We start from the raw sequence: 12,624 nt of genomic DNA, 5'->3' as shown, positions 1-12,624 counted from the left end.
TTGGAGCGTTCTAAGGCTTTTGAGGGGTGGGGAGATGGACCTAGAAATCCTTCCAACGCTGAACCTCTTCTGCTCCCACGAAACCAGGCGCCACCTGCTTCACCACAAAAGCAATTTCCCATGTGCCCGGACGGTTGCGCCTTGCGACCTGCCTTGCCCCTTTCCGGATCTCCAGAGACCCCTTCCCCCTGCAAGGCGCCCTCTCCTTGCTCCCCACATCCCCAGCCCCCCCATCGCGACCGTGCCCACCTCCTGCAAATCCTCCCCTCCCCTGCAGGATGAGACTGGGCTTTGGGCTCCTCCCGCTAAGCTGGCGGGGGACTTCAAACCCCGCCCCCTAGGGGCCTCCAAGGTTGGGGTCCATCAGTCGACCTTCACTGCCAAGTCCAGGCACACAATGGCTTTTTCCAAGGCGGGATGAACAGAGCTCAGGTGGGAGTGCGGGCTGGGGGTCGGGGGACGGCCCGCACCTCGGGGACCTCGCGCGGGAAACCAGTGGACATGGCAACTTCGTGATCGCCCCCAGGGCCTCCCCCGCGGTCCGTGCCCCTCTCCGGCCGGCCTGGGCCCACGAGGGGTTCCGAGCCGCTGCTCCCGGGCCTTTGGGCGCGCAGGCCTCGCCGACTCGCCGGCGGCCCGCGGCCTCCGCAGTCTGCGCCCCGGGCGCGCGGCTCCGCCACCGTCAGCCGCCGCCTTCTTGCTTCCCCTGCCCGGCCCGCCGCGCACATTGATTGTGTCTTCCTGGGGCGGGAGGGCCGAGGGGGCTCCAGGCCCATGCATAATTCGGGGGCTTAATGGGCCAGCTGCCCGAGTGGGGCGGCGAGGGGCGGGCGGAGGCGCAGCTGACCCTGCCCGCGTCTGGCCTCGCTGGAAGGCGCGCTTTCTTCCTCCTCTGACAGCTCCCCTCCCCCTCTCGGCCCAGGTCCGAGGAAGGCTGGGGCCGGCGAGTCGTAGGCTTGGCCGAGGGGAGGGGGCTTCCTTCGTGCGTTCGTGCAACTTTTGCTTAGGGGGCGGGAGGTGTGCAGTGAATCGGAGCTGCCCTAGGACCCGGCTCCCGAGGGAGGGGCGTGGGGGGGGAGTCGGAATGCAGTTTTCTTGGGAGCACCCTGCTGCCCTGGAGTCTTTTCCCCCGAGCCTCCCTCCGCCCCGCCCCCTGGCGGCCCCTGTTGGCCCCCCGCCCCGCTGCAGCCCGCGGAGCTCGCCCCTGGCCCAGGGCCAGCCCCCTTCCCCAGCAGCGTGCGGAGATGGATGGAGGCGGAGACCCAAGGTCAAGGGCGGGGAGCCCGCCGTCCTGGGGCCCCTTTGTGCACGAAGGGCCGCCCCTCCTCCACTCGCTGCCCCCTTCCTGGCCGCTGGGCCCGCGCCTGGTCTAGTGACCTTCCCAGGCGTGCATTTCAGGACACTCAAAAACCCCGCCAGGGCCCCCCTCCCCGAAACCGTCGTGCGGAGGGGCGGGCATCCTTGCCGGTGCGGCGGTCCTGGGTCCTGGGGGCGCCGGGGGAATCCACTCGCAGCCCACTGCCCTCCCCAGCCCAGGTCGGCCCCACAGACACCCGCAGTGCCCCGGATCCAGGTGAGGCCCGACTGGCAGGAGCCTCAGAGTTTCCTCGTGCATTTTGTGTCTGTCCAGGGCAAACAGCCCTGTCCAGAATGGGTTTTCTTTGGAGTCCTCTCCCCCATCCCGATTGTCAGGAGAGGGAGCCTGCTTTTCTAGAAGGGAATTCCTGGGGCTGAGATTTTAAAAGGCTCAAGAACACAAGTGTCTTCCCAGTTGTGTGGGACTGGACCCCTGCACTAGGGCAGGACACAAAGCCTTGTGGAATTACAGGAATTAATGGAGGTCCTTCCCCAGCCCGACTTTTCCAGAACCCCCTTGCAAGAGAATTTGTATGCAAACGGTCACCTTGCTAAGAGTCTCTATTTTTGCTTCTTAAAAATTGGCCTCCGATTGTTTAAAGCACTCCAGCAGGCCCTTAAAGCCCCAGACAAGCAGTGATTGGCCGCCCGATGTATTTACCACAAAGCTCTGAAGGAAATGTTCAAACATTTCCCCAAAGCTGTTACTCTGAAAATAAAAATGTATGCTGTTTGGCTATAGAAGATTAAAACACTACCTTCACTGTGACAGCTTTTCTAGTCTAGAATTAGAACCATGTCTATTTTCCATTATTCAGAAATTTTCTATAACAAGAGTCAAGGTAATTAAAAAAATGTGTACATACATAAATACATACATACATACATACATACATACAATTTAGCCTGACCCGAATCATAACAGAATACTGTGTTTTCTGTGCTTTCGAAGGCTAGGGTAGCTCCATGGCATTTTGAGTAAGAGTTGATTTAAAAAAAAAAAAAAATCCGATTTTGTCAACCTGAACTTTGAGCAGCTAGCTTTTGTGTTGGAGGAATCTGAAGGTATTTGTCAATTTACTTTTTGAAAGGCCTGTGGACAAGGTAACAAATTCAACACTTGGGAACTCAGAGCTGCTGGCAGCCCTGGGCCGGAGGGCTTTCCTATCTGCCTGAACTTGCTGGGCGATTCCTCAGACGTCCATTTAGAATAGCTCTAACAAGATAGAATCTGCCTTTGAATATCTGTAAATATGGGTAAAGATTACAATCCAGCACTCATAATGGTCCAAGACTGAAAAGGCGGATTCCTGTGTTTGATTAATATTTATGTTACCGGATTCCTTCACAAAAAGAAAGATGAAATGCTAGTTACGTGTGTGTGTGTGTGTGTGTGTGTGTGTGTGTGTTCGTTCGTGGGGCCGAGTCCTAGGTCTCTGCGGTTCTTTAGAAGGATGTACATTTTAGGATTTTCGGAGACGAGGTGTGAGGGGGGTGATTATTCATGTTCTGCTTGAAAGACAGGTAACTGTGTGGTTGGCTGACTTAATGGCTATTACATGGAGGAGGAGCCAAGTTCTGTTTTCTTTATTCTGACGATTCGACAGTGATAGTAATTACTTGTAGTTTTTCTTTTTTTCCTCCCTCTAGTTTTAGGTTAAGACAGGGCAGAGTGGTGGAAGGTTCTCATTCAGAGTCTTCTTTGACGACAGCCTGCAGCCTCCCCCCTCCCCTGCCCCAGAGTGTTCTTGTTCCTTCGGAGACACGCACCTCACCTCTGTGTCCACGTGGCAGGGTGGGCTGCCTCGCCGCAGCATGTTGTCCTGAGCCCCGCGGAGCCGAGCCTGCAGGGCACAGGTGACGTGCCTTGCTTTGTTCAGGAGCTATGTGTGGGAGATTTGCTTGGGATGGGGGGGATTTTGTCAGCTGGATCACGTTGAGATAAATACCAGCGGAACTGGTCGTCAGAGGGCTCCCAGGGAGGTCTCCTTCAGAGGTGCAGTTAAGCACCCTCAATTTTATTGGATGTTCTTAGAGGATTTTCTAGAAGCGTGGCCTCCCAGAGCAGCACCTGAACCCTGGTTAGACTTTCGATCCGTATTTGTTGTTGTGGGAGCAGGAGGGGCTGTCTCAGTGTTTAAGCACCGGACTCGAGACGTGGTACTGCGCAGCCTCAGGTGGGTCTGCTCCTAACCAGCCAGGGCAGACCAGTTCATCTCTCAGTTTCTTCATCTATCACATGGGGGTGTCCACTTGTTTACACTCCTGCTGCCTTCCAGATAGGAAAACAAACTCTTCCCTAGGAGCGAAGTGGTTGCTGATTTCAAAGATACCATAAAGGGGGAGACTGCCATTGTCAAGTCCTCGGGGGCAGGGCGACTACTTTGCAAAAGGGCAAAGCATCCTGTAGCTGCTCGCATAGCATGCGGTGTTCAATGCAAGGGGGAAAATTAGGGGATTTAGGGGGGAGTACAGGGGGGGAGGAAGGACAGGAATTTTCAGTTTAGTAACCTAATGCCAATAAGGGAAGCTTCTCCCATTCCCATTCATTTTAGGAGACTATCCACCCCCCCCCCCCCCAGCTCCTTGTTTGGGGACGGTCATGTGATTCAGAACCCTCATACAGAGTGGGTTTGCTGTTGCCCTTGCTCTGAATACACCAGAAAAGGTATCTTTCCTGATCTTGGGTGTCTGGCTCCAGAAAGAGAAGACTGGAGCGAGATGCAGACTCAGGCCGGGGAGGAGTGCATACAGCAGGGGTGGGGCGTGCATACAGCAGGCAGCCATTAAGTGTGCAGTCTTGTCAGAAGCAGGTGAGGAAGGGGCTCCGTGTGGACCGGTGAGGAAATTCTTGTTTCGCTTTGGCCGCCGCCTCGTGAAGCTAACGGAAAATTGGCGTTTATGCCCACAGAGCGCACAGCTGACTCCTCTGAAATGGCACCTTCGCTCGGGGAACAGGAGGCCCCCCGCGTCCCGCTGGGGCTCCATGTTACTTTTCTGTTGTTGTTTTTCTTTCGAAGAGGCTTGCATTCTTTTTTTTTTTTTTTTTCCCCAGCAAATGCTGAGTGACCTGAATTAGGGTTTTAATAGGCATCACCTCTGGCAGAGCCCAAAACCTGCGGCTTAGTCTTGCAGTACTTAGAAAATACGATGTTCGCCCTGTGTGTTTTGGTTGGTTCACCCTGGCAGGGCCAAGTCCTCGGGCTTGAGTTTTTGGGTGGGGCGGGGGTGTGTGGCGCTCTGCCTTCTCCTTCTCCACAGGGGACTTGAGGGGGCCCTTGTTCCCTGGCATCGAGCTGGAGTGGGGTGGGGGGCATGGCAGATCCCCCCCCGCCCACCACCACCACCCCGGGTCGCCTGCGTCATGCAGGCGTGGAGCCAGAAGCTGTCTGGTGTTCCTTAATTGAATACAGATCTCAGCCCATTACATGCGGGCGTGCAAGGGTGGGCAGGGAGGGGAGAGGTAGGTAGCTCCCCCTGTCCCCCACGTCTGGCCTTGGAAGCTCGGACCCCCCCCCCCCCACCCGAGGGTCCTCCGGGCCTGTCCCTGCACCCAGCCCACGTGGTTTGCAAAACAGGAAGGGAAGTGGGCGACAGGATCGCGTAACGCCCATGTAAATATTGTTTGTATGAGCTGGGTCTTGTATCTTTTGTTAGTGGCAGCTCGTTAATTAACCAGCAGATTAGTGCAGCCTCCTTTTGACACATGCATGTATTTGGGGGCAGAAGATTCTCATTCTCCTAAAACTGAACGGAGCCGTGCAGGAAGTCCTCAGGAGGAGCCGCGGCCTCTCCTCTTGGTCCCCGTGGTCCTCCCTGCTCCCTCTTTCCTGCCTCCTCCTGCCCACCTTTCCCTTTACCCCGAGTGGGCTCCTAGATGCGGGGAGGACAGACCCGTTAAACACAGCTAAATAAATCATGTTTACGCTTCGCGTTCTTGGTCGTGAAGAATCTGTTGGCTGTTTTTACTTCCTTATTTCTCGGCATTTGCTTCCTACCTGTTTTTGAGCACATGCCCAGAAATAGTAGTTTTGTCAAATGAGGGGATAATGCCAGCCAGCTTTTCTCACTGCCAAGGAAGCTGCTGGATTTTGCAAAACAGAGTGACGTTTTTTCAGTGACACTGATGTTGTTCCTCCTCTCACCCCTCAAAGAAATTAGGATGTAGAATAGGGTACGAAAATGCATTTAAGTTAGGGGGAAAAAAAAAAAGCCCACCCAGTCACCTCCAAGTGCAGTGGCTTGCGGCGAGCAGGTTTAGAGACAGGTCTCACTTCTGTTGGTACTTGGCAGCTCTGAGGGCAGGAGGCAGCCGGCACGTCAGGAGAGGCTGCCTCGGGATCCAGGGCTGAGTCAGGTTCCCTTCCTCTCGGCCCCGAGACTCAGTTTTCTCTGCCATTTTGGACGATGTGGTGCAATGACTTTTTTTCTTATTTCTGGTTGGTTTTGTGCCTGTTTCGTTTCTGAGCCCTCCTGGGAACTGCTTGTTGCGTTCTTCCTCTGAGCTTCCAGTTAGATTCTGGTCCCAGCTGGGGTTTGGCATTTGTGGGGACCCCAGTGACACTCTTATTGTTTATATGAAAAACAGCCAAGGAGGCCTCCCTTCCTCTGAGCTTTTTTATCCACCACGTTGTTTTGGGGTGTCTGAAAGTCCTTATAGGTTGGGCAGAGAAGTACAGCCCAATATAGACTGCAAGTTTAAAAAAAAATTAAAAAAAAAAAAGTTTCAAAAACAAATAAATGGCAAATAAAGGCTGGGCGTCACTGTTGGGAGGCGAGACCTGATTTACCTGGGCTTCTGGAGGGAATTCGGTGAGGTCCAGCACATCAGCTCTGTTACAAAGACAGCCAAGGAAAAAAAAAATCACAGCAACATTGAAGTCCGCATGCTATGATTTCCCCCAGTTTCTAACGGGAATACTCTGCAGCAGACATGCTGGTCCCAACGAGGATTACGCTACGGTTTCTGTAATTACATTAATAGCGGCGTGAACCTCAGCTGAACGTCACCTCTGTCTGCGGCGGTGGCATCGGGCACATGGCTGGGTTGAGTCGCAAGGAGCATTGTTACCAGTGTTAGTTAATGTGCTGACGGTCTTTATTAAATGAATCCTGCGAAGTGTTAATTTTTACAAATTTTGTCGTGCACACACCGTACGTCACCGTCGGCGTGTATCAGGAGACGAAAATGGGATTTTGTGTCAAAAAAAAAAAAAAAAAAAAAAAGGCAGGAAGGTGGCCATCAAACTGCTCCGTTAGAAGAAAATCTGTGATTTTAGTTGTCAAATGCTACCTGTGCTGAAACGAGGTCTCACAATATGTATAGTAAATGCCATCTACATACAGAAAACTCAGTCGAAGGGACTACTTTGTTGGAAGTAATTACAGGCCGTTTCAACGCTTTAGTCAGTGACATTTCAGACTTGGCTTTGAAACATAAATAGGCCACAGAAAGATTTTGTTCTTACGTGATGCAAGGCATTGAATCTCAGTATTCTATATGTCCATTCATAAAAGGTAAAAAGAAAAGGAAAAAAGAAAAAAAGACCCAACAATAAAATCCAGGAGAGAGTTGGATTTTTTTTTTTTATTACAGTGGTCGAGACCAATTACCTATAACTAATAAATTCAACTAAAAACAAAATCGTGTATTTAAACTCTAGCAGAGTCCCCTTTTCTACAATTTGATTTTTTTTTTTTTTTTCCTTCTTCCAACCAAGTTAAAACTGGTCCACCTAAGACAAGGAGCCTTCGTGGCTACACGTTCCTTGGCTGCCCAGGTACAGCTCTCTGGTCTGATCCTCAATGGTGGTGACACTGACATTTCTCAAATCCCCAGCTCCATCTGCGCCCCTCTTCCTGGCTGCACCCCGCTTGAGTCATCGCAACCACCTCCTTCCTGGGCACCCCATTTTCTTGATTTTTTTTTTTTTTGGTTGGGCTGCATTATTTTCATTCTTAATTCTCCAGGATTCTCAGAGTTCACATTTCCTCCCCCTCTGTACTCTGTACTCTGCCGGGCCAAAGTGGGCCACGACAGCTTCCTGAACGTGCCAGTTTTTAAACATGTTCTGGAGAGACCCCGATTTTTAACAAGTGTCAGGAGTCAGCGTTTCCGGGTCATTCCTCAGATGTCAGGCCCAGGGGATGCTGACAGGAAAGAAAAATGTGTCGTGAGGTGAAGAGTCGTCTCCTGGTTTATTTCCCTCGTGTGACACGTGACTTCTCTCTTGGCAATGGCCCCCCCCCCCCAAACTATGGGGAAATGGGGACATGTCTAAGGGATGTCTGGCCAAGCTAGTCGTTGGAGTCTGGCCGCTAAGTTCCATGTGGAAAAAGGGCGCAGGGGCCTAACCCCACATCCCAAGTTCTTCGCACCTTGAACCTAAACCACGTGCCCAGCTTTTTCCTTTGGTTTATAGACTAAATTTTTCATCCGGAGGTGAGTCGTGGGGAGCGTTGTGAAGATAAACGCGGCATAAGCTTTGTGGGTCCTGATGCAACCTGAGAGAAAATTAGTGGAGGATCTCAGCTAAGTTGTCTTAGCAGAAACTGCTAGAGATTGAGGCAGGTCCGTCGCCCGAATTGGGAGGAAGGGGCAGTTTCCCGGCTAGGTGCCCGCTGGCCGCTTTCGCTGGTGAGATCCGGAGGGTCTGTTGCCTCTCGTGTCCTCTGCCTCTGTGGATTCCGGGGGATGCATGCAGACCTCGTAACACATCCACGTTGCTGATATATGAGTGTGTGTGTGTGTTTGCATATTTATACAATCTCCGTGTAATTGATGTGCACACACACATCTTTTTAGCTGGCGAACCACGTGGTTTCACCTTCTGTTGTCCCCAGGCCTTCGCATTCCAGGATGGTGGGCCCTGATTTGGTGGCCCCTGCCTGCTGAGGTCACCCCGGAGGTCTCATCTGTTTTTCTGTGCGTGTCCCAAAGGCAGGGTGTGCAAGCCTCAGCAGCGGGCTGCAGGACGAGTGCTTGTTTACTTGCGTTCTGGCAGGTCAGGGACTTCCCCGAGTGGAGCACACGACGAGGGGCCAGGCTTCGTGTTTTTTCCCTGCAGACGCCCACTTCCGGGCGGTGATGGTCAACCCCAGCACTTGGTCAGCTCCGTCCGCCGCCCCCTGAACAGGCCTGGCTCGTGCTTCCCACGCGCCCATCCCCCCCCCCCCCCCCCCGCAGGGCCTGAAATGCCCTCTGCTACCTCACTGGCTTTTCTGGAGGGCCGGGATTTTGTGATGTGACCTCACCGGTCCTTGGCTCGGCAGGCAGAACGGGGACCTGCTGCCGGCATCAGCTCAGCGGCCTGCGTCTCGGGGAAGTTGGGGTTGGCGGCCACGGACACCGGCGCTTTGGGACCTGGCGCGCCTGCGCGCAGGCTTCTGATTGCAAGACGCAGCTGCTGGGGAGCCCGGTTCCTTCTCCGCCCTGGCGGAAGGAGGAAGACAGGCTTTGGGGGTATTGTTGAGGATGTGATTGTTCCTGGGCCTCGCCTCTCCCTTTTCTGGGGTGCATTAAATGTGCAGCACGCCAGGGAAAAAATAGTTGAAGCGGTGAATCACCACTGACAGATCGGAGTCCACGGGAGGAGGCGCCCAGAGGAAGGCGGCCTGGCCCAAGGGGGCGGGAGGGGTGTGCTTCGTGCCACCCCTCGGTGGCCAGGCCGCTCCAGGAGGTAGGCATAGGTAGATGCCTGGTGTCCTCACAGGGCTGTGGGCGGCACGTGGGGTCTCTGGTTGGTCACTGGGGCAGTGGCAGAAGAGCCAGCCTCAAGCCCAGAGATGTTCTTGGGGGCCCCTGCCTGCTGCCCCCAGCCAGGCCCAGGCAGCGAGGGAAGCCCACCGAGTCTTTCGCCTGCATCAGAATCCCCACCCTCCCGGCCCCGAAAGGGCTGCTGTTCTCAGCAGGCAGCCCCTGCGAAGGCTGAACATGGATTTGAACTGTTTTTGTATCTCCCATGTAATGACGCTGGGGAAGGCGTTAAGCCCTGCTGTGCAGACGCTGTGAGACTCCATTTCCCCTCTCTTTGCTCCTCTTTCAAAGGACACTTACATGTGCACCCCCACACTCAAACCCATGGCAGCCAGGGACTTGGAGACCCGTGGTGGGCACCCCAACTTGCCCGACTTAGAGAATTCAGAAGCGGGAAGTGGGACTTGGGGAACCCCAGCTCCCAGCAGAGAACTTCTTGGTCCCCCAAACACTCTGGCGCGTGAGCTGAGCCATGAGGCACACCGTGCACCCTCTGGGCCTGTTTGGGGCTTGCAGGTGACTTACTTAAATGCTTGGACTCCCTTTTTGCTTTGTTTTATTATTATATATATTTTTATAATGAAATGAAAAGTTCCAGTTTTTGCTGCTTCCCAGACCTTGGCAATTAAAAACTAAGAAAGAGACATGAAATAATACCTGTGGAGTGAAGGAATTTATTTTGCGAGTACCCAGCCCTGAGACCCAGTGGGTCTGAAATTGAGTAACAAAGAAAGCGCCTCAGAATCCTTCTCAGCTTCTGCCGTCTTGGCCACACCCCTGCCCCTAAGCCCCTCCCCGCCTAAAGAGAGAGCAGACAAATGGTGGGAGGGCTAGGTCCTGTCGGGTGAGTACCTACGCCTGTCTCATTTAAGGTGGCAGTCCGCTTCTTTCAAATAGGAAATTGCCAAAATGGATGTCATCGCTGCTAATTAGATGTATTTTAACTGCAGGATCATTTTAGCAGCTAATACTGTTATTATGCGCTTCCATGTGAACCATGGTGGAGCTGTTAAAATATGAGCCTGCGGCCCCAGCAGATAGCTAATGGAGCCTGCGGCCGGCGCAGGCCGTTTCCCTCGGTGGCAGCTGGTCCCCTTGTGGTTGGCCCTGTGGTGGCCAGGCTAGGCCCCATGCTGACGTCCGAGTCCTTTCAACTTCTCCACGTGCACTCCCTTTTCCCCCGTGACCACCTTCTTTATGTGTTTTGACCAGGGTCTGAGTCCAGAGGAGGCCCTGAACTCTCCAGATTGGGGGAACCCCAAGAATCACACCCCCACCCCCTCTAGTGGTCATTGTCCCCAGTCTTTGGGCTTCTGGACCTGCCCAGTAGCAACGAATGACCAAGTGCTGTGGACCTGCCGACCTCAGGCCCTTGACAGCCACGCAGGGCCCCAAACAGGCCGGCCTTGGCTTTTCAAGTCTGAGCTGGCTTCTCTCCATCTTCTCTGTCTCGCAAACCGGAAAAAGAGTCCCGGTTTCCCGTCGGGGTGGGGGGCGTGGGGGGGGCGTGGGGGTAGGTGGGCTGGAATCAGGATAATGATTCTTAAATGTGAGCAGTGCCTTTGACTTCATGTGATTTTTCTCTCTCCCTCCCCCACCCCCTTAATACATAGCATTTTTATCATCCTTAAGACAAAGTAGCTGGCAAAATATTTAAGCGATCCGAAAGCAATGTTTTTATTTGCCCGCGTGCGAATTGGGTTATCTGCCTATCTTGTTTATGAAATTTGGGGCTGCCTTTCCTGCAGTCTGTTCGTCTCTCAAATCTTTCCCTGCTTGCATTTCCATATTTCTGCGTGCATGTTCTTTGTTAATCACTTGGCAAGCGCTTATTTGAATATTAAAAATTTCTTTAATCATCAAAGGCAGGAGCACAGTCTCATGAATATTCATATTTTTCCCCCTCCTCATTACCCTGCAGTAAAAGCCAAAGAGCCATCAATCGCCCTCATTACAGGCTCTGGCGTTTTGATTGGCTGCCGGCTGCCCAGAGCTTTTTATTTTTTTATTTTTTCCCTTCTCCTATGAGCTGTCTTGTACCTGCCAACAATTCCTCCCCCCCCCCCATATATGTATATATATATCAACAATGCAAGAATACGTTTCTCTGGTTGAAAAACAACTTTGCAAACTTGTCAAACAGTCCTTGTGCCTTGCTGCTGCCAAAGCGGCCACCAGCAGCACTACCTGCGCCCCTAAAAAAAAAAAAAAAAAAAAAGACCCAGGGAAAAAAATGGGGGGAGAGCAAAAATTAAATAAATAAATAAAGAGGGAGAAACTTGAGCCTCAGCGATGAATATTTGTCAAGAGAGTTGACGTAAGTTTCATTTGCATAATGACTTTGTACTTCTGCATTAATAAAATTTGCATATGAAGCCATGTTAATTACTCCTGATCATGCTTTTTGCATTCATGCATAGTAATTTTCTCCGACTTGTGAGAATTAATGTCTTGGCATGGGGGGAGGGGGCGCGGGGACTGTCAGGTTTCCTTGCCAGTGGCCCTCGCTCACAGGCGCTTGCTCCCTGTCTGTCTGTCGCCCTCCCGGATCTATGACTCATTTTTGCACTATCAGTAGGAGTTCTTGGCTTAAAAAATGTATCAATTGAAAGGCACCGGTAGGGAGAAAAATATACATCTGCACAGTGTATCCCAGAGCTCCTGGCGCTGGCTGGGAGTCTGTAACCCTCCCAGTGTGGGAGGGGACGCCGAGGAGTCAGTGCTGGGAAAGGCTCGCATTCCCCTCAGAATCGGGCTGGGGCTTTTCCAGGCGCATTTTTTGTGTGTGTCTGCACGACGCTCGGTGTGGGCGTGTTCGCTGGGGAAGTGCGCATGTGTGGAGTGGAGCGGCACATCTGCGGGGTCCCTGCAGAAGGGGCACAGGTTACAGACCCGCCCCCCCCTCGGGGGGCGTGCGTTGACAATTACCCTACACCCCGATTTGGAGCATAAGAAACATTTTCAGAGTCTTAGTTTTGGACTTTTTGGGTACCTCTTTGTGTGGGGTGCATTGAGTGAGATTCTGACCGCCGTGAGCCTCAGTTTCCTCCTTTGTGAGCGCGAGGTCATGTTACGGGCCGCACAGGAAAGCTGCTGGGCGTAAATGAGACCGTAGATGCATTCATTGCTTATTTCCTTTTCCCTGATGAAAGTGAAATTCCATGATAAGGAATCGAGCCAGCCAGGGTTTTATTTCTAAGCCACCTGGATCCCACATAGAGCTGAGATGGCGTCTTGGCGACCCTCGGCTCGCTGCACGTGCCTCTGTCCGGGTTCCAGAGGGAAACCCGCCCAGACCCCCAAGGAAAGTGTTTTTTTTTTCCCAGGAGTTCCTCGCAGGGCTTTGTAGAGTGCCCTTCTGAGCTCAGAGCACCCCACAGACATTCACCGTTAGGCTGCAGGGGGCACCATGGGGGAATAGAAGTTCCAGAATGAAAAAAGATAAATGAATGATGGAATTACTGAGTGTTTACTAGAAGCTCGGCTCTGGCCAGGCTCTGAGAAAGTGACAA

The 12,624-nt window shown here is 52.9% G+C and overlaps 1 protein-coding gene across 4 annotated transcripts in view; it reads left to right on the top strand.

Moving 5' to 3' along the window:
• BCL11B (BAF chromatin remodeling complex subunit BCL11B) overlaps positions 1–12,624 on the top strand; it is an 89,006-nt gene that overhangs the window by 23,105 nt on the left and 53,277 nt on the right. The gene's annotated exons all lie outside the window — the stretch shown is intronic.

This window comes from Rousettus aegyptiacus, unplaced genomic scaffold (assembly GCF_014176215.1).
Source record: "Rousettus aegyptiacus isolate mRouAeg1 unplaced genomic scaffold, mRouAeg1.p scaffold_m13_p_3, whole genome shotgun sequence".
NCBI classification, from domain to species: domain Eukaryota; kingdom Metazoa; phylum Chordata; class Mammalia; order Chiroptera; family Pteropodidae; genus Rousettus; species Rousettus aegyptiacus.
The sequence above is the reverse complement of the archived record's forward strand: the minus strand, read 5'-3'. Positions and strand labels throughout refer to the sequence as shown.